Source organism: Euleptes europaea, chromosome 14, assembly GCF_029931775.1.
Source record: "Euleptes europaea isolate rEulEur1 chromosome 14, rEulEur1.hap1, whole genome shotgun sequence".
NCBI lineage: Eukaryota > Metazoa > Chordata > Lepidosauria > Squamata > Sphaerodactylidae > Euleptes > Euleptes europaea.
In genome coordinates, this window is record NC_079325.1 from 50,727,974 (window position 1) to 50,747,970 (window position 19,997).

A 19,997-nucleotide genomic window follows, 5' to 3' on the forward strand; every position below is an offset into this window, starting at 1 on the left:
TGATCAAATTCCATGAAGGTCCTGAAAGGTGTGGAGTGCAACTGAGCATCCCATGGATGTGAGCACCCTATATCCTGTTCTAGTGATGGAGGAACAGTGGGTGCCCCCCCACCCCCTGTGGGTCAGAGGATGAGCACTGGTATGCAGCAGGGGTAGGAGCCAGGAGAGAAAGCAAGTGGTAGGTTGTGCATGGAGAAGGATGCTATGGGCCAGGCAGGCGAGACAAGAGACAGGTTGTTAGCCCAGGCCTGGCCTAGGCTAGTTTCTGGGATACAATGCTCCATGCAGGAAAAAGAATATTTGCATGTAGAAAACTAGCATGCAAGGGATAAGGCTAGGTTAGAGCCTAGTTTTCTATTGGAGATGGGGGAAGTATGATAGAGCTTTTCATCATGTGAGCCCCCCCATCTGAGGAAGTCCACCCAGATGTAGGCTTACTAAATCGGAGTGGCATTACGCTTCAAATTACATGATTCTTCAGATCAGCCCTGTCAAAAGCACAAACTGTAGCTGATTTGTACCAGGGAGTGGGAAGCAGGAGGGGCTTTTAAACTTTCCTCCTTCACTCTGCTTCCCTACTAAAAAGCACACACACCCTACTCGCACGCGCGTGCACACACACACATAATGGTTTTTTCCTGCTCTGGGGAAAAATATGGACACACACCAGCTTTTCCCAGTGGGTCCAAAATGGAGTGGGTAGCACAAGGAAAGGGGCAACTCCCCTCCTTCAAATGACGGCCCCAGGAGTTGCACACAGAAAAGCCGAACGTCAGTGAAAGAGAACTACAGAACTCAGCATTGCTTGTGGCCGGGGTGAGAAGCTAAATCCCCAGGACCAGGGGCAGGAGGCATTTTTCCGCAATGTGTGCTGGTGGTTCTAATATTTGTGTGAGCACTTTTGGGAAAGGCGGCCTTGATTCTACGTACGTAATCAAATGGACACTGTGGTCCTATGTTTCAGTGTAGGACCTAAAGCCCTGGCCCTCACCAATGAAGAGAATGGACTTCGAGCAGCTGTCGGGCTCTGAATCTGGCGCTCCAAAAGGGCTCCGCGCAGCACTGGCCGGTTCTGGTGGTGGGAAATGCCGTCAAGTCGCAGCTGACTTATGGCGACCCCTTACGGGGTTTTCAAGGCAAGAGACTAACAGAGGTGGTTTGCCAGTGCCTTCCTCTGCACAGCAACCCTGGACTTCCTTGGTGGTCTCCCATCCAAGTACTAACCAGGGCCGACCCTGCTTAGCTTCCAAGATCTGACAAGACCAGGCTAGCTTGGACCGTCCAGGTAAGGGCACTGGCCAATCAAACCTGCTGATATTTCAAGTGGGAGGGGCAGGGCCTCCAGCATTCACCCTACTGACCTATGGCTACCTACCCAGGTGGTGGCCTGGCTACCTTGGGGTCTGCCATTGACCTCTTCCTCCCAAAGGTTCACAGGTTCCTCTTCTTCAGACTAGGACTTGGTACCTAAACTGCCTTTGGAAATGCCCAGGTCCGTAGTCCAGGCATTGATGCTAGCCTAGGAGAAAGCAGGTGGACACAGAGATGGACTTAAAATGGCCATCTTCCCTTGATGGATCATTTTAACAAGCCCTCTTTACTGGTCGGCAGGATCGGACTTGATCAGATATCATCTCCTTTATGACAGCTCACCAGATAGAAAGTTAACATTGATCTAGGTCAGGGGTCCCTAACCTTTTTAAGCATGAGGACACTTTTGGAACTGTGTCACAGGATGGTGGGTGTAGCTACAAAATGGCTGCCACCAGAGGCGGAGCCACCCAAAAAATGGCTGCTGTAGCTGAGCTTCAGTCACACAGAGAAGATTCTTTTGCTGTGGTGGCAGCTGCTGCTAAAGCAACATTTTAAAAAATCTGCACAGCCAACCAAATCTCCAATGGCCAACCAGAAGCCTTGCTGGCAAAAGCCCCACTTGGCTCCACCCGCTTTCTAAAAATATTTGGCAGGCATCAGGAAAAGGGACCCCTGATCTAGGTTTTGCTGAGAGACAGAGGACAAAAACAGTTAACCAGCTTGCAGTGTGGAAAACAGAAAGCAGCCTTACCCTTGGAAATAAGTCAACTCCAAAATTCATCACCAATGAGAATGCACGGCTGAAAAGTTTTGGACCCCATGTGTAGTCACGAAGATGGCCAAGCAACCATGCAGCGGAAAACCCTACTAGCCTGGAGGGCCATCTGCATGGTGGTGCCAGCATGGTGTAGTGGTTAAGAGCGGTGGTTTGGAGCGGTGGACTCTGATCTGGAGAAACGGGTTTGATTCCCCACTCCTTCCACATGAGCGGCAGACGCTAATCTGGTGGACCGGGTTGGTTTCCCCACTCCTCCGCATGAAGCCAGCTGGGTGACCTTGGGCTAGTCACACTCAGCCCCACCCACCACACAGGGTGTCTGTTTGTCAGGAGGGGGAGGTGATTGTAAGCCGGTTTGATTCTCCCCTAAGTGGTAGAGAAACTGGCATATAAAAACCAACTCTTCTTCTTCATCATCATCACCTACCCTGCTACAAATCTACATCCAGGCTCTGGTGGTTCCATGGCCCTTCCTTGCCCATCCATGGTGGCAGAGGAGAGCGTTTGCCAAAGAAGAGTCGATTCACTTCTCCCTGAGAGGGCAACGCACTTAGGTGTCTACTGTCGATGAGACCCTCGGCTTGAAGGAGGACGGGGGTCTTGCACCATAGGCAAGGCTTGCTGCACCTGCCACAAAGAAATATGCCAGGCGTGCTGCCTCCGCACCACAAAGGAATGCTTGGCAGCCCCCACTGGCCTTCTTCACACCTGGTCACCTAAAGCTAGCAGCACCGGCGCGAAACGTCTGATTGGAAATGGCCCCTCGTCTGAAGCCCCTTTTGCACATTGCCTAGCAAGTTTGTTGCTGTCCCTCCCCCTTTCTTTTTTAGTACACTGAATCACTAGCCTCATATAGGATTTCCATCTGCTCAACGGCAGACCTTGCCAGACTGAGATGTTCGGCTCCTATCCAAATCCAGAACCCAAACTTAGAAGGTGGCAAACGGGCTACAGCAAAAGCTCCCTCTGTCTCTCTCTAAAAGGAAAAATAAATGCAAAGCAGCACTTACTCCTCTTTTCCTTTTCTGAATGGCTGCATGAGGGAGGCTCACCCCCTCTTCCCCAAACTGCAGGAGGCATTAGGGTTGGCAGGTCCTTCCGCTAGTGGCTGGATGGAGGGTAGGGTTGCCAGCACCAGGGAAACTCCTGGAGATTTGGGGATGGAGCCTGGGGTGGACAGGGACCTCAGTGGGGTGCAATGCCATAGAGTCCACCCTCCAAAGCATCCACTTTCTTCAGAGGAACTGATCTCTGTAGTCTGAAGATGAGCTGTAATGCCAGGGGATCCCCAGGTCCCTCCTGGAGGCTGGCATCCCTAGGAGGCAGGGCCTCCGTTTCTGCAGCAACCCTTCTTCCTTGAGCACCAGGAAAAAGGAAAAGCCTCCCCCCACCCCCAGGGCAGAAGAGCCCAAGCTCTGCCTCTCCCCATCCGCTCCCTGGAAACTGGGCTAACGCTGAGTTGGGGAGGAGTCACAGGGCAGGCACCTCCGGTGTGGGGCAGGGCTTCTTCCATTACCCGATGAGGTAGCAAGGCATCCAGAGTTGCCAACTCTGGTTTGAGGAATTCCTGGAATTTGGGGGCTGGATCCTGGAGAGGGTGGGTTTTTATGGAGGAGAGGGACATCAGCAGAGTATGATGCCATAGAGTCCATCATCCCTCCAAAGCAGCCATTTTCTCTAGGGGATCTGGGACTCTGTTGTAATTCTGGGAGAGCTCTAGGCCTTGGGTTGCCAGGCCCCTCTTCGCCACCGGCAGGAGGTTTGGGGGGCAGAGCCTGAGGAGGGTGGGGTTTGGGGAGGGACTTCAATGCCATGGGGTCCAATTGCCAAAGCTGCCATTTTCTCCAGGTGATCTGATCTCTATCGGCTGGAGATCAGTTGTAATAGAAGGAGGTTTCCAGCTAGTACCAGGAGGCTCACAATCCTATCCAGGCCCCACCTGGAAGTTGGGGCCCCTGGGTCCTTGGCAGCTCCCCCACTGCTAAGACGATGGAATGAGTGGGCCTTTGGGTGTCTTTTTGCACTGCCTGCTAATTTACAAATGTACCAGTGGAGCTTGGGCAGGCCAGTGAGCTGCAGCCAGTCCTAGCCACAGGGCCAAATCTTGCACGCCTTTATAAGATGCCATTTTTCAGCTAGTTGCAAAAATCAGACTTGCCTTCCCCACTGGCAGTATTGCAACTGTGAAACTGCTCCTTTTCTCTCACCCACTTGCAGGTAAATTACACATTTAGGAAAGGTATCTTCCTACCTGTTAGTCTCCATTGAGGAAATGTGAACCCCAGCTTCTACAAAAGATCGCCAAGCCTTCCCTGGCAGACCAGAACAACCTTTCCATTCCTCAGTTTTGATAAAGGGTTCCCATTTTACTTTGGGGGCTGAGCTGTTGGTTCATCAGCAAAGGACATCTTAGCTGGAAGGCTGCCGCTAATTTGCTTATTTCATTTGCATGTGGTTAACATAATTTGCAAGTCATTGCCATGAGCGGGGCAGCTTCCAAACTTCGCTAAATGGATGCTGCCCTTAATCTACAGCATTCTGTAAAATTGCTACCACTAAATGTGCTCCCAGCCCAGCCCACTCCAAAAACAATCTCTACTACATGGTCCTAGTAATCAGGGAAGCTGGAAACAAATGAATTTGGTCCAACTTTGCCAACTTTGATTCAGGAGGGGCTCCTGTGTCTTTAACAGCAACCAAAGAAGAAGAAGAAGAGTTGTTTTTTGTGTGCTGACTTTCTCTACCACTTAAGGAAGAATCAAACCAGCTTACAATCTCCTTCCCTTCCCCTCCCCACAACAGACACCCTGTGAGGTAGGTGGGGCTGTGAGAGCTGTGACTAGCCCAAGGTCACCCAGCTGGCTTCATGTGTAGGAATGGGGAAACCAACCCAGTTCACCAGATTAGCATCCGCTGCTCATGTGGAGGAGTGGGGAATCAAACCTGGTTCTCCAGATCAAAGTCTACTGCTCCAAACCACCGCTCTTAACCATTACACCATGCTGGCTCAGGTGACATTTTTCCTGGCATGGAGATGAAACAGGAAGAAAATATTTCCCTGTTGCTGTTCAGGCAGCAATTCAAGAGTCAGGAGCAGAGTGCAGTTAAAAAGCAACAACTGGGGACTTTAACTCAGCTATGTTTCTGTCCCTTTCACGGTTTCCACTTCTCTTACCATTTTTAATTACCATATTTCCCCCCAATATAAACCTGTGTGATCATGAGGACTATAACCTTTTTTTAAAAATGACCGAAGTGACATAATTCTCAGGACTGTCCCAGCAGGCAGTTGCTGCAAAAACCATGCGTTGGAGCCACAGGAAGAAGAAGAGCTGCTTTTTACATGCCGACTTTCTCCACCACTTAAGACTCAAACCGGCTTACAATCGCCTTCCCTTCCCCTCCCCACAACAGACACCCTGTGAGGTAGGTGGGGCTGAGAGAATGTGACTAGCCCAAGGTCACCTAGCTGGCTTCATGTGGAGGAGCAGGGAAACAAATGTGTAGGAGTGGGGAAACAAATCCAGGCTGCCAGGAAGAGGATTTCTGGGAAGCTCCTGCTGTCCGAGTTTCTTTCTGAGAGCCACCGATTGCTCATTCCAAGGCGGACCACCCTCGGCTCCCTAAATAGGTCAATTTTCCCTATTGCTTCCCACAGTTCTTAAGGCAAGTACTCCGAGCACCCCAAGAGATGCTGTTTCCCTGACGGTTGGTTTTAAGGGTCTCTGGCGTGCGGTTTAACATGGAAGCCTTTGAGGCCCCGGTGAGCGGATGCGCACAGCGAGTGAGCCAGAGTCCTCTGAACACGGGATAAAATGAAGCCCCTTTCTAGAGATTACAAGGAGCCCTGCAAGGCAGCCTGGTTAGCAGAATGCACTCCAGTCCTTGTGCCTCCCCTTACCACTGAGGCCTGCCTTCATAGGTCCAGTTCCAACAGGCTGTCTTTCCCCCCGTGATTACTGGAGACCGCTGGGTTATTGGCATCTATTTGTTTGCAACTATAGAATTTGAGCAGGTGGGAACAGACGGACATTGCTGGTCCATAAAGAAGAGTCCCCACCCAGCAAATAGCATGCATTTCGGATCGTCTCTAAACTCCCATTTCCCCCTTAACTGCAAAATACATGCTTCTGTTTCTTCCCCAGCTACATTCAAGCTAATTCCAGAAGGGCAGCCTCGCTAGTTGCTCTTAATGGATTTACCTGCAGCCTTTGACACAGTAGATCAGGGGTCCCCAGCCTTTTTCAGCCTTTGGGCACCTTTGGAATTCTGACACAGGGTTAGGGTTGCCAACCTCCAGGTACTAGCTGGAGATCTCCTGCTATCACAACTGATCTCCAGCCGATAGAGATCAGTTCCCCTGGAGAAAATGGCCGCGTTGGCAACTGGACTCTATGGCATTGAAGTCCCTCTGATGGATGCAAAAAGCCACCCCGCTCTTTGGCCAGATTCAACCAAGAACGGAGACAACTCAGGTTTAGAAGCAAGAGGTAGATTTATTTTGCTAGCAGGGAAAAAGTCAGCCTCATGGCTAGAAAATAAGACTCTTCCAAAATGTCATGCCTTCCATCTCAGTTTTTATACAATTTCGAAGTCTTTGTCTCCTCAAATTTCACCATGATACAGTCTGTATAGCCCCGTGATGTGCCCACCCCATCAGCTCAATTTACCAGTTAGCTCACCAGCTTGCTTATCAGTATCTCCTTGTACCAGTCACTGACGTCATAGACACCTGTTCAGAAGTTTTAGCAGAAGTAAACTTTGTTTTTAGGATATACTGCTCCCTACTGGCTTATATAGATAACTACAGCTTATAAGTATTAATTGCTCCCATATTCTCCATATAAAGTAGAATAACACTTTTGGTGCTCATTTCATTATCTTGTGAATAACTAACATGCTAGGATTAAATCAAACAAATTGAAATTTTACACTTCCTTCACCTCCCCTCCCCAAACACCGCCCTCCTCAGGTTCCTCCCTAAAAACCTCCCGCCGGTGGCAAAGAGGGACCTGGGAACCCTATACAGAGTGGTGGGTGCAACCACAAAATGGCCACTGTGGGAGGTGGAGCCAGCTACACACACCAAGGAAGTGAAGTGCAGGGGACTAGAGAAGTAAATTTTAAAAATACACCAGGAAAGAGGAGTCAGAGAGAGGATAAAACCAACACTCTAGTAACAACTGTCAACTGAAATTTTATTGTAATCTCCACAGCCAAGCAGATCTCCAATGGGCAATCAGAAACCTTGCTGGGGAAATGCCCCACCTGGCTCCACCCACTTCCTAAAAACACTTGGCAGGCCCCAAGAAAGGTGCCATGGCACCCCCGGGTACCACATCGGGGAGCCCTGCAGAAGAGCATGCCATTTTGTTGAGGTGCCTGGAGGCAGAAGTAAGCATTGGGATGTGTGTTGAGCTGGTCCAATTCATTCCTCACGGATTGGACTCAAAGGGTTGCAGTTGGAAATCGGTTGTCGTTAAGTGTGGGGTTCCACAAGGGGCAATTCTACACCCCCCATGCTTTCTAAAACCGCTTGCCTGTTAATTCACGTTGCCCTCACTTGCTTTCACTGTTATTTCCTTCAGGAATGGCATCACATAGTTGAATCTGATTCATTATGTAGAATAGGGATGTAATCATCACCAAAGTGGCAGGCCAGTGTGTGTGTGTGTGTGTGTGTGTGTGTGTGTGTGTGTGTGTGTGAGAGAGAGAGAGAGAGAGAGAGAGAGAGAGAGAGAGAGAGAGAGAGAGAGATGGCACCAATCCAGCAGCAGCTATGGGCACCAGTGGCACTGAACAGCATGTGGAGCATTCTTTGGGCAACAGCTCTACCCAACAAAATGGCATGAGGCTGCCTTATAACAAGCCCACTCATTCATCCGTCTGCCCCAGTGCCATCTACTCAGATTGGCATCAGGATCTCAAGTACAGGGTCCTTCCCAGTTCAGCCATTTGAGCTCCTTGCAGCCGAAGAGGCTGGGGGATAAAAGCTGGGCTCTCGGGCATGCAAAACCTGTGCTTCCTGATCATGGTTCCTGCCTCACATAGAGTCCAAGCGCTGGGATATAGGGTCTACTCTGACTGTCAGCAGCTCTTGGGAATTTCCCGCAGCTCCGCTACCTGGAAGTGTCCTGGACTGAACTAGGATCTTCTGTACACAAAACACCAGCTGACCCTTAGCTTTATCTAGGTTTAATGGACATGAAGAAACAGACCCTAGCAGTTGTCTATAAGGCCACAAGCATCTGAAGGGAGAGAGAACGCCTTGGAGCGTGGACAGAGAGTACTTTCCTAACTATCGGGAAAGCCAAAGCCTAGGGCTGGACTCCCAGTATGCGTAACCCCTTCTCGGCACATAGCATTTTCTTTCTTGCTGTTTATCCCCAAGAAGTCAGCGCAGACCTGATCTGGAGCTGCTTAGAAATAATTTCTGTACACAGAAGGATATTTTTTCTCATTAATAACTTCTGCGTGTGATCTTTGCAACTTTTTGGGAAAGAAGCTAAACCATAAAAAAATAATCTCTTAAAAGGCAGCAAAAGTATTTGAAGCTTTCCTGCTCCAAACGTTGTCTTCTTGCTGTACAGCTGTTCCTCCTTCTCTGCAGACAGTTGGGGGGGGGGACATCAGCTGTCACAAAAACAAGAGTTTTAACCATTAAAGCCATCTCAGCTTCCCCAAAGCAAGCAGCATGCACTTAGAGCCCCCACTCTGTTATTTTAACAGCCCATCCAAAAATTAAACAAAAAAGATGGGGAGATGGGATGTTGAATGTCAGACGTGACTCGGGGCACTTGCACACATGCCAAATAGTGCACTTGCAATGCACTTTGAAGGTGGATTTTACTGTGGCCACTTATGCAGGGTCGATTTTGATGCTCGCTCAAAGCTGCTTTTTTAAATTCGCCCTTTAAAATGACTATTCACGGTCTCGATGCAAGAGGAGAAAGTCGAACAAATTCCATCCCCCACACACACACTCGCCTGCTCCTTGGTTCCTTCGTTTGCACAGCCATTAGCAATGGTCGTTTGCATAGCTAAGCCGCTGCTGTGATTCTTCATGGTTCCTTCAGTGAATGCTTCGATGAGGGGGCGGAGCAAATACAAAAGGTTGCGTTAAAGGGGCTCTTAAGAAATGCAAAGCAGATATGCGCCGGCTCCACAGTGATGTCTGGAATGACGGTTCAGCATGAAGAAATATAAAAAATATGCGGGGCACTTCAGCCTGGAACACGCTGCTAATTACCAAGCATAAACGGCCTGTGTGAAATGGCAATATCCACTTGCAAACTAACGTTAAAGTGGATTGACAGTGGATTGAAAGTGCATTATTCAGCATGCGTGAAAGCACCCTTACTAGACCCCTGGCTCATACAGCTCTTACTGCCGAGAGTCCATTGACATGGTGGCTGTTTACAGATCTTTGCTTTTTATTGTGATGATATCCGATTCTGTTTGTTGTGTTTTAATTTCCTCTTTTTGTCAACCTTCTAGGACGCCTGTGATCAGCCTGAAAAGTGGCACATAAATATTTTAAACTATCAGCAAAATATTGCAACTCATCCTTCCTATGAGAAGGGATAGCTTTTGTTTATAATTAGACTGACCGTTGTCTCACACATATATTCAGAACATTTTTACATCACGTCTCCAGTAAGCTCCTTGAGGCAGCTTACAATGAAGACAGCAAAACAAAAATCTATTAAAAACAAAGCCAACGCCACTAAAACAAGCCACTACAAACAAGCCAACATCATTAAAAGAGCCAGAATATAAAAACCTTGATGGGGAAGCAGTTAGCATGGTGCAGTGGTTAAGAGCGGTGGTTTGGAGAGGTGGATTCTGATCTGGAGAACCGGGTTAGATTCCCCACTCCTCCACATGAGCAGCGGACACTAATCTGGTGAACCGGGTTGGTTTCTCCACTCCTCCGCATGAAGCCAGCTGGGTGACCTTGGGCTAGTCACACTCTCTCAGCCCCACCTACCCCACAGGGTGTCTGTTGGGAGGAGGGGAAGGGAAGGTGATTGCAAGCCGGTCTGATTCTTCCTTAAGTGGTAGAGAAAATCAGCATATAAAAACCAACTCTTTTTCTTTTTCTTCTAGAAGGTCCCGGGTTCAATTGCTGGCATTTCCAGTAAAAGATCTCTGGGATTCTTGAGATTCTGAAGAGCTACTAACAATCAGAGAAGACTGTATCGGCCTTGATGGGCCAATGGTCTGACTTGGTATAAGGCAGGTCCATATGTGCGGGCAAATGATTAATCCACTAAAAAAAAGGTCTTCAGTTGGTTGACAGCCCTCCTAAAAACCCACATCGGAGGACAATCTGATGCATGCTTGTCTGTTCTTGTGCGGGCCCTCAAGTCACAGCTGACTTATGGCGACCCTGTAGGGTTCTCAAGGCAAGAGATTTTCGGAGGTGTTTTGCCATGGCCTGCCCTCCGTGTGGGCTGAGAGACTTCTGAGAGTTCTGCTTACTCAGAAGTAAGTCCCCCTGAGTTAATGCGACCTGCAGTGTGCTTAGGATTTCAGCCTTAATGAGCTCGATGTAAAGGAAACAGAAGGCTACCCCAGCTCTCCCCTCTCCAATTTATCTAAGCCTGCATTTCTGTTCTGAAGGGCTAGAACTCGCGCCTTTATCCTCCCCCACCCCCAGCCCGCATCCTCCCCAATTGCCAGTAATGAGCAGTTGTTCGTTTGGACAGGGATCTTTATAGAACCTGCATCAGAGACCAACTACTGGAGAAAAAGAAAAGACGCAAAACTTCAAGCTCAGCCACAGAAGTTGGGAAATTAAAAACAAAAACAAAAACCCATGAAATCTGCCTCGTTTCTTGAAGATGGGAAGTTGTAATCTCATTTAAGTTTCAGATCTGCAGTCGGTCAGGCATCCGCTGCGTTTCACTCAAAACTCAGTTAACCGTGACTATTCCACAGTAAGGGGAGCGGGGAAGCAAGCCAGACAGAGGGTGGGGGGAAAGCATCCAGATTGCATTTCCTACAAAGTCAAGGGTAAACTTTGCATTGATGTCAAGGGATTGGAGTAAACGGTCCTTCCTTTTGAGCTGGGGCTGGAAAATGGTCTGAAGGCATCATTCTGAAGGTATGTCCCTATGCTTATTGTCCAAAGTCCTTTGTTCCCTTAAAAGCAATGCCTAAGACAGCAGAACAAACACAAAGGAGAAGGAGGAGGAGAAGAAGTTGGTTTTTATATGCTGACATTCTCTACCACTTAAGGGAGAATCAAATTGGCTTACAGTCATCTCCCCTTCCCCTCCCCACAACAGACACCTGTGAGATAGGTGGGGCTGAGAGAGCACCTCTAAGAGAGCTGTGACGAGCCCAAGGTCACCCAGCTGGCTTCATGTGGAGGAGTGGGGAAACAAATCCAGTTCACCAGATTAGTGTCCGCTGCTCATGTGAAGGAGTGGGGAATCAAACCTGGTTCTCCAGATTAGACTCCACTGCTCCAAACCACTGCTCTTAACCACTACACCACACTGGCTACACCACTTATAAACCCATGGTGTTGGTGGAAAGTGCCATCAATTCACAGCTGACTCATGGCGACCCCAAAGGGTTTTCAAGGCAAGAGACGTTCAGAGGTGGTTTGCCATTGCCTGCCTCCATGTCACGACCCTGGTATTCTTTGGAGGTGTCCCTTCCAAATACTTGCCAGGGCCAACCCTGTTTATCCTCCGAGATCTGACGAGATCAGGCTAGCCTGGGGCAGAAACTCCTAAGCGCAGCCAAATGGCGAGGCTCCAAACCTGAAGATTACCCCTTTAAGACCCTTCCTGTTCTCAGAGGAAGGTGGAATTTGAGCAGTCATTAGGCTTCACCAGGATTTAAGAACTCATCATACAAAGCAACATCTGTGCTGCCTCAGAGCTGTCCAAGGTCCTGCAGAGATACCACATCTTACCTACTCTTTCCTACCAGATACCAGCTAGCACTCTCTGCTACGCATCTGCTCTGTTTGGAAGCAGTCTCTGTCAGGTTGTGGGAATGCTGCCACAGCAGCAACAGGACATGGAAGAACTGAGTGGATGAGGAATTGATATGAGGCCATTATGGGGACGTAGGTAATCCAGGATAAGAAAGGCTTAAACGTCTGGCTATAGCAGATCCTACGTTCCAAAAATTGATATACAGAACAAATTCTACATGTTACCTCACAATAGTTCATTTTAGCCCTGACCTGGATGGCCCAGACTAGCCCAATCTTATCAGATCTCAGAAGCTAAGCAGGGTTAGTACTTGGATGGTACTTGGAGACCACCAAGGAAACCCAGGGTGGCTATGCAGAGGCAGGCAATGGCAAATCACCCCTGTTCGTCTCTTGCCTTGAAAACCCTACAGGGTCACCACAAATCGGCTGCGACTTGACAACACTTTCCACCACTAGCAGTTAATTTTAACAATTAAGTTAGCAGGCTTCATTGCAACACACGGCTGGGAGTGCAGGAGTTGTTCTGTAGAAAGGTAAGCGCTTTCACACTCGTGGACTCCCCCCCCCCCCAGCTCCATCAACAGGGAGTCAGCAGCAAACAACACCCAGCAGATGCTGGATCAGATTACTCCATGAATTGGAGGGAGTCCAGTGGAGGCTGACACACCTCCCATCGCATCTGGACTTTGGAAGCATTGAAACAGGCACCCCGGACCCAAATTATATTCACAAGGGTGTCATAATGTATGTGCCATATTCGGAGTCATATCTCTGGACTATCTAGGCCAGAACAGTAGCTCTCTGGGACTTTGGGCAAAAGGCCTTTCCCAGTCCTGGAGAACAAACCTGGGACCTTCTGCATGCACAGCATGCGCTCCATCACTGAGCTACGGCATGACTTTGGCGGCTGGCTTGTCACTGTGACATTCTGATGCATTTCACTTTCTAGATGAACCATCACATACCAATGCCCGAGATTTTCACCTCGTCCCCGCTGCCTGAAAAAAGATCCAGTGAATGCCACCAGCTGACTTTCAGTGGGGTGCGTGGGCAGAGATTACAGATCACTTAGGCCCCCAGACAAAACCAGAATATCTATTGATCTATATACAGCTTTCTCCTCCAACTGATCTTTTCCTACCGCCAACAACGGCCACGCATCGTGCGGAACTTGGCTTTTCAACATTCACAGCTGCTCAAAAACACACACACACACAAAAACGGTTCATGAATTATTTATCTTTGCTCAGATCAATCCTTCAGCTTGCTGTCAGTTAGAAATCAAAGACTGAACAAGGCAGGCACTGGAGGAAACAGCTTTCAAACTCTCCACACACACAACTTGACGAAATGCCCGTTTAAATGCAGGAGGCACCTTGGGCCCCCAGACTCACAATGCGCTCCGCTCCCCACTGCCTCTCCACCTGCGCACCCTCAGCTCTAAACACTATGCCTTTGCCGGAAGCAGACTTCCAAAGCCCTTCAATTTAAAAACAAAGAAAAGGGAAAGAAAAGATATCACACGCCAAACACACCTATTTTCGAGCTTATTCCAAGATTCTCCGTATTAATAATTGATGTCAAGAACGCTCCCTTATTATTATTTTTTTAAAGTGGAAAGTCACCTTGTTCACAAAGAACCTTCGTGGAAATAACGCAGATGCCAAAGCCAGAATCGGCCTTTGTTTTCACCAAGGTGGCGGCTCTAATGAAAAAGGAGGCTTTGTTCTGCCCCAAAGTCTGTTTCCTATTTGCATCTCCTGGGTTTGATGATGTCAATCTTGGGGAAGAAAGGTAAGAGTGAGCTAAGAGTTGTTCAGACTGATGAAAACAATGTCCTTGCGATACCTCCTCCCAAAACCTGTCACTCACGGCTGTCCTTTATATCCCCTGTGTCATTGCGACTTAGTTGAATTTGAAGTAACTCCAACAGTGGTGCTTCTTGAGTTTCTAGAACACTTTCTAAATCAGTGGGGCTTTCAGACTTGCTGCCTTTGGGGGACGATTCCCACCGTAACTTGGCTGCCACAGATCACCGCCCAGTTGCAGATGGCTCAGAGGAGGCCCCACACTCAGTCAAAGAAGCCATGGGTTCGCTTTCTCGGTCCTCATCGAACTGAGAGGACACCTGGAAACAAATGAAGAACATACACACAATGTGCTCCTGAGGTCCGGCAGGACAGAAGATCAGCACTAAAGTTCTCCAGCCGTGGGAGGACAAGGCTTGATGTTTCCCGGAGCTACTTAATCTTTTACAGGAGACTTGGGAATCGCCAGTCACAAAACGGTGGCTAGGAGGATAGAGCCAGTAATGAGTTGCAATATGGTTGCAAGTTCCCATGGTGAGAACATAGTATACGAAATGTGTAGTTTGGTTTGACCCAGAGGAGTTATGACTGTGGTGACGTGATAGTTTCAAACTAAAATAGTGACATGCGAATAACCACTCGCTAAAGTCAGCTTTATGACCTACTAGAGCAGTGATGGCGAACCTTTCAGAGACTGAGTGCCCAAACTGCAACCCAAAACCCACTTATTTATCACCGAGTGCCAGTGTGGCAATTTAACCTGAATACCACCCCCAGAGGGGGCCCAGAGGGAGAGGCTAGGGTTGCCAAGTTCCTCTTTGTCATGAGTGGGAGGTATTTGGGGTGGTGCCTGAGAAGGGCAGGGTTTGGGGAAGGACTTCAGTGCCATAGAGTCCAATTGCCAAAGTGGCATTTTTTTCCAGAGGAACTGATCTCTATTGGTTGGAGATCACTTGTAATAGTAGGCGATCTCCAGCTAGTACCTGGAGATTGGCAACTAGTTGCTTAGTGTTTTCTCTCTACATATCAAGACAAATGGAAAGGTGTTTGGAGGATGGCTTGTGGGCATTCCAAAGGTGGAAAAGGACTACACGCCCCTCCGCCCGCACTGACCCAGAGGGCGCCGAAGAAGCCGCTGGAGGGAAAGAAGGAAGGAAGGAAAGAAGGAAAGGGAGGGAGAAAGGGAAGGGAGGGGGAAAGGGAAGGGAGGGAGGGAGGGAGGGAGAGAAAGAAAGAAAAAGAGAGAGAAAGGGAGAAAGAAATGGAGCGAGGGAGAGAAAGAAAAGTAGGGAAAGAAAAGGACGGAGAAAGAAAGAGGCCACTCAAGCATGGGAGGTTTTGCCTTGGATTTGCCACTCTCCAGATGCACATTTTCCCCCATCCGGGGCAGGGCAGAGCCGGAAAGGCCAGCGGCTTGGAGGAACCACATGTGCCGGCAGAGAGGGCTACGCGTGCCGGAAGTGGCACCCGTGCCATAGGTTCGCCAACACGGTACTAGAGCAACTGCCCTATGAGGAGCGGTTAAAACATTTAGGGCTGTTTAGTTTGGAAAGAAGGCAGTTAAGGGGAGACATGATAGAGGTCTATAAAATTATGCACGAAATGCAGAGAGTGGACAGGGGGAAGCTTTTCTCCCTCTCTCATAATACTAGAATGCGGGGTCATCTGCTGAAGCTGGAGGGCGAGAGATTCAAAATAGATAAAAGGAAGTATTTCTTCACACAACACATAAATTGTGGAACTCCCTGTCCCAGGATGTGGCTGCCAACTTGGAAGGCTTTAAGAGGAGAGTGGACATGTCCATGGAGGAGAGGGCTATTCATGGCTACTAGTAAAAATGGCTACTAGTCATGATGCATACCTATTCTCTCCAGGATCAGAGGAGCATGCCTATTATGTTAGGTGCTGTGGAACACAGGCAGGATAATAATACTGCTGCAGTCATCTTGTTTGTGGGCTTCCTAAAGGCACCTGGCTGGCCACTGTGTGAACAGACTGCTGGACTTGATGGACCTTGCTCTGATCAAAAATGATATGAATCAAGTTTTCTTGATGTTTGGGGACTGATGAAGAATTGTATTGAAGAAATTTGAAGCGGCCGTATCCCCGTGTCATCTTTGGAAAACAATATTTCTTCTGCTGAACTATCTTGAAAATACATACATCAGTGACTATTGGACTACTATTATAGATATAGGATTTTGTTAGACCCATTGTTTTTGCTTACTATGTGTAACTTTTCCAATAGAATCTTTTTGCATTTTGTAACTACATTGTTGTAACTACATTGTTGTGTCGCTCCTGTGCTCATTTCCTAACTACCTGGAGGTTGGCAACCCTATCCACCCGGCATGCCCAAGTGTCACAAGAAGAGCACCGCTCAGCAGGAAGCCTTTCTTCCCGGGACGGGACACCATGCCAAGGCCCAGCAGGTGCTCCTTCCGTCGCCAGCCCATTCATCACAGCCGTACAAACTGCTTGCTTCCAAAAGGCCGGGCAACACCACAAATGCCAATAAGCACAGTAACATTTAATGTACCCTGTTAATCTGGCCATTGGAACTGGGCGGCTGAGGCCCGGCTTTCTCCGCCGGAGCATCCCCCAGCCTTTTCTGCATTCAATCCATCACTGCTGATCACAGATTGATTCGATTGCCAGTAGCCTTGTAATACACCCTGCCCCCACCACCACCCCGGCAACTCTCCCACCTTTTAATTTTCAACATCAGGTTTTAATTACCAACGAAGTGTGCCCGACCCTGTCAAATTGTATCCAAGTCTGTCTGGGTTCTGTTGTGAGTGAAAACCCTGGCATAAATTATTGATCTATCTTTGTTGGAAATTAATCTATCAGTGACTCCCCTGGGATGGGACAAGCACGGAAGTACATCGAAGTATTTAGAGAAAGCTACTTTGCAAGCCACAGCATAAAGAGAAAGAAATATGTGAGCTAGGGATGCCAACTCCAGGTTGGGAAATTCCTGGAGACTTGGGGATTAGGGTTGCCAGCTCTGGGTTGGGAACACCTGGAGAATTTGGGGGTGGAGCCTGAGGAAGGCAAGGTTTGGAGAGGGGAAGGACTTCAACGCCATGGAGTCCAATTGCCAAAGTGCCCATTTTCTTCAGGGGAACTGATCTCTATCAGCTAAAGATCAGTTGTAATAGTGGGAGATCTCCGGCCACCACCTGGTGGTTGGCAACCCTATAGGGCAGAGTTCCAGAAGGAGAGGAAGCTCAGCAGGGATGTGATGCCATAGAGTCCACCCTCTGAAGCCGCCATTTCCTCCAGAGTAACAGGTCTCCAGGGGAAGCTGGAGACCAGTCGTAATTCTAGAAGAACGCCAGGCCCCAGACGGAGGCTGGCAACCCTAGCTAAGTTGCATCTCCTGGGAAGGGAACATGATGCACGTGTGTGCAGTTGAAAAAAAGTTTCTAAAGCAGAGTTATGTCACTTACCCCAACACTTGATTTAAAAGCCCAGATTCTCCCCCACCCCCCAGAGATTTATGGTACAATCTCTAAATAATGTTCAGGTGTAACATGGAACAGGTTGCTTCTTAGCAGAACTCAATGCCCAGTTTAGTTTAGAACTCAAAGCAGTTTTACTCTCTCAACTGAACCATGTTCCAGAAGGATATCACCAACATTTTAATTTCTTGCCAAAATGTGGAGCATATAATGCTTGAAGTCCATGACTGTGCAATTTTCCTTTGTTTGGAGCACACCATTACTTCAGAGGGAGCGAGCTAACAAAGCTAGACAGGTTTTTTCCTGTATCCTTCCTTTTGTCGGCTCTGCTGCTTTCCCAGAATGCCACTCTCAGGGGTCCTTTCTTTCTCTTCCCGCTTCTCTCTCCACCGTGAGGATAGGATATGTTGTCTGCAATCTCTCTCCATCATAGCATAGACAGGCAGCATGTCCATTCTTCCTTTCCTATCGAAATATGGAGTTTGTTATAACATTGAACTAGGACTAGGCATAGGGTTGCCAGGTCCCCCCTGCCCATCAGCGGGGAATGGGGGTAGGGTTGCCAGATCCAGGTTGGGAAACTCCTGGAGATTTGGAGATGGAGCTTGAGGAGGAAAGGGACCTCAATGGGGTACAATACCAAAAAGGCCGTTCATGCAAGGGAGTTTTTCCTGAGGTTTGTTGCTCGCTGGATCCACACTTTCCTGTTGGGAATCTTTGCACCAGCAGTCTCCAACCTCAAATCTGCTTAAATGCTGCTTTGTAATTGGCTTACTTTGTAGAACTTACTATGAGAGAAACCCCCCCCCCAAAAAAAACCCAATTGCTGCATAAAAAAGCATTTTAAGAACAAAAAACGGAGCAATCTGAAAGGACGTGGTGGTGGTGGAGGAGGAGGAGAAATCCAAGCCTCAGATTTAAAAAAGCTTTTAAAAAGCTCAGAGGAAGCAGGAAGCATTTGAATCCTCACCTCTTTACATGCTGTTTTGTAATTGGCTGGGAGAGAAACTAAGCTTGTGTGTCCCGCATTTGTTTGTTTGCTGTTGCACATGTATGTTCTTGCAGTGTTCACTATGCCCTGCCCTGTGTGTGTATGTGTGGTTCCCCCACCCCCCAACTGGGTCATTCCCACCCAAACCCATTGCTTGAGTCAGGAGCTACAGTATTGCCATATGGCAAAAAAAATTGAATGTAATCAGCTGTATGTTTCATGTCCCTGTAGTGTGAGACCAGAGGTGCCTCGATGACCCCGTTGTGTATTCTGGAGCGGTGCTCCCCTATACGATACTTGAGTGGACGCTTGGTTTTGCCCACGTACAAAAGCCCACAAGGGCACCTAATTAAGTAATTTAAGTATCTGGAATTACTGAATATTCTCAATTTGAAAGTGAAGCCAGTATTAATGCAAGTAAGAACGGACAAGCTTGACACCCGCCGCATTTGTGTTGTCCTAAAATTCTTGAGTAGACTTATGAGTAGCCATGTCAGTGTGTATGAGACTGTCCCTTAGAGAAGATGTTTCTCTGAGTCCGATCCTAGCCCGGGATTTCTTTTAATAAATGCCAATGTTTAATTATGACCCTCCTAATGCCTTTAGTTAAAGGTGTGTACTGCAAAGGTGTTGCAATGAGATTCAGTTCTGATCTGATCCTATTATTAAATAAAACAAGTCTGTCCTGTCTGTCCGCCCTTATCTTGGCTGTCTTAATGACTACATCCGAATAACCCCTTGCTGTCAAGGGTCTTGTTTTGTAAAACTGCATGCCCGTTTTGAAGTCCTAGTTAATTTCAGCAAACAACATCATTTATGCATGGGTACTTAGACTCATGTTTGCCCCGTCTGTCAGACTCGATTGTTCCTTGGAGTTCTGCATGAGTTTTCCATCCATTAGAAAGGACCTCGCTGCCAGCCCTCGCAATGTCCGGGTCTTCTCATTCCTCTGTTAACCCGACTCTTCCCTCTCTTCTGAGCTCAGCCCAGCTGAAATCTCCGTGCAGAAGGCAAAGCAGGGGAAACAAAAGCTGGGTTTCTCTCACAGCCAATCACAGAGCAGCGTGTAAAGATGTGGGGATTCAAATACTTCCAGCTTTCTCGGAGCTCTTTCTGAGCAAAAGAAAGGCTTTTTAAAACCAAGGCTTGGATTTCCCCCCCCTTTCTTTCAGATTGCTTTGTTATTTGTTTTTTGTTCTTAAAATGAATTTTTATGCGGCAATTGGGTTTGGGGGGGGATCTTCTCTCACAGTGAACCCTGCAAAGTAAGCCAATTACAAGGCAGCATTTAAAGGGGCAGGACTTGATTTGAGTTTGGAGATTGCTGTTGCAGAGATTCCCAACAGGAAAGTGTGGGTCCAGCCAGCAACGAACTTCAGGTAAAACTCCCATGCATGAATGACCAAGGCCAGTTTCTGGGTGAATGAGGAGGTTCAAGCCTCTAGCTTCTGTGCATGTGTAAACAGTGGCTGCTGGCTTTGGGTACCCGCAAGCTGATGCATGGCAACCACCCAGATGCTCAGAATAGATCGTAGTTTCAACTGCTAGAGTATGAGTCTGTGGGCAAGGGAGCCCTGATTGTTTTTGGTATAAGCTAACAAATATTGTGAATGAGAAACCTTCTTATTTCAAGGCTTTTGTTTCTGAACGTTGCCCATCTCACGATATAGTTTGCAATCCT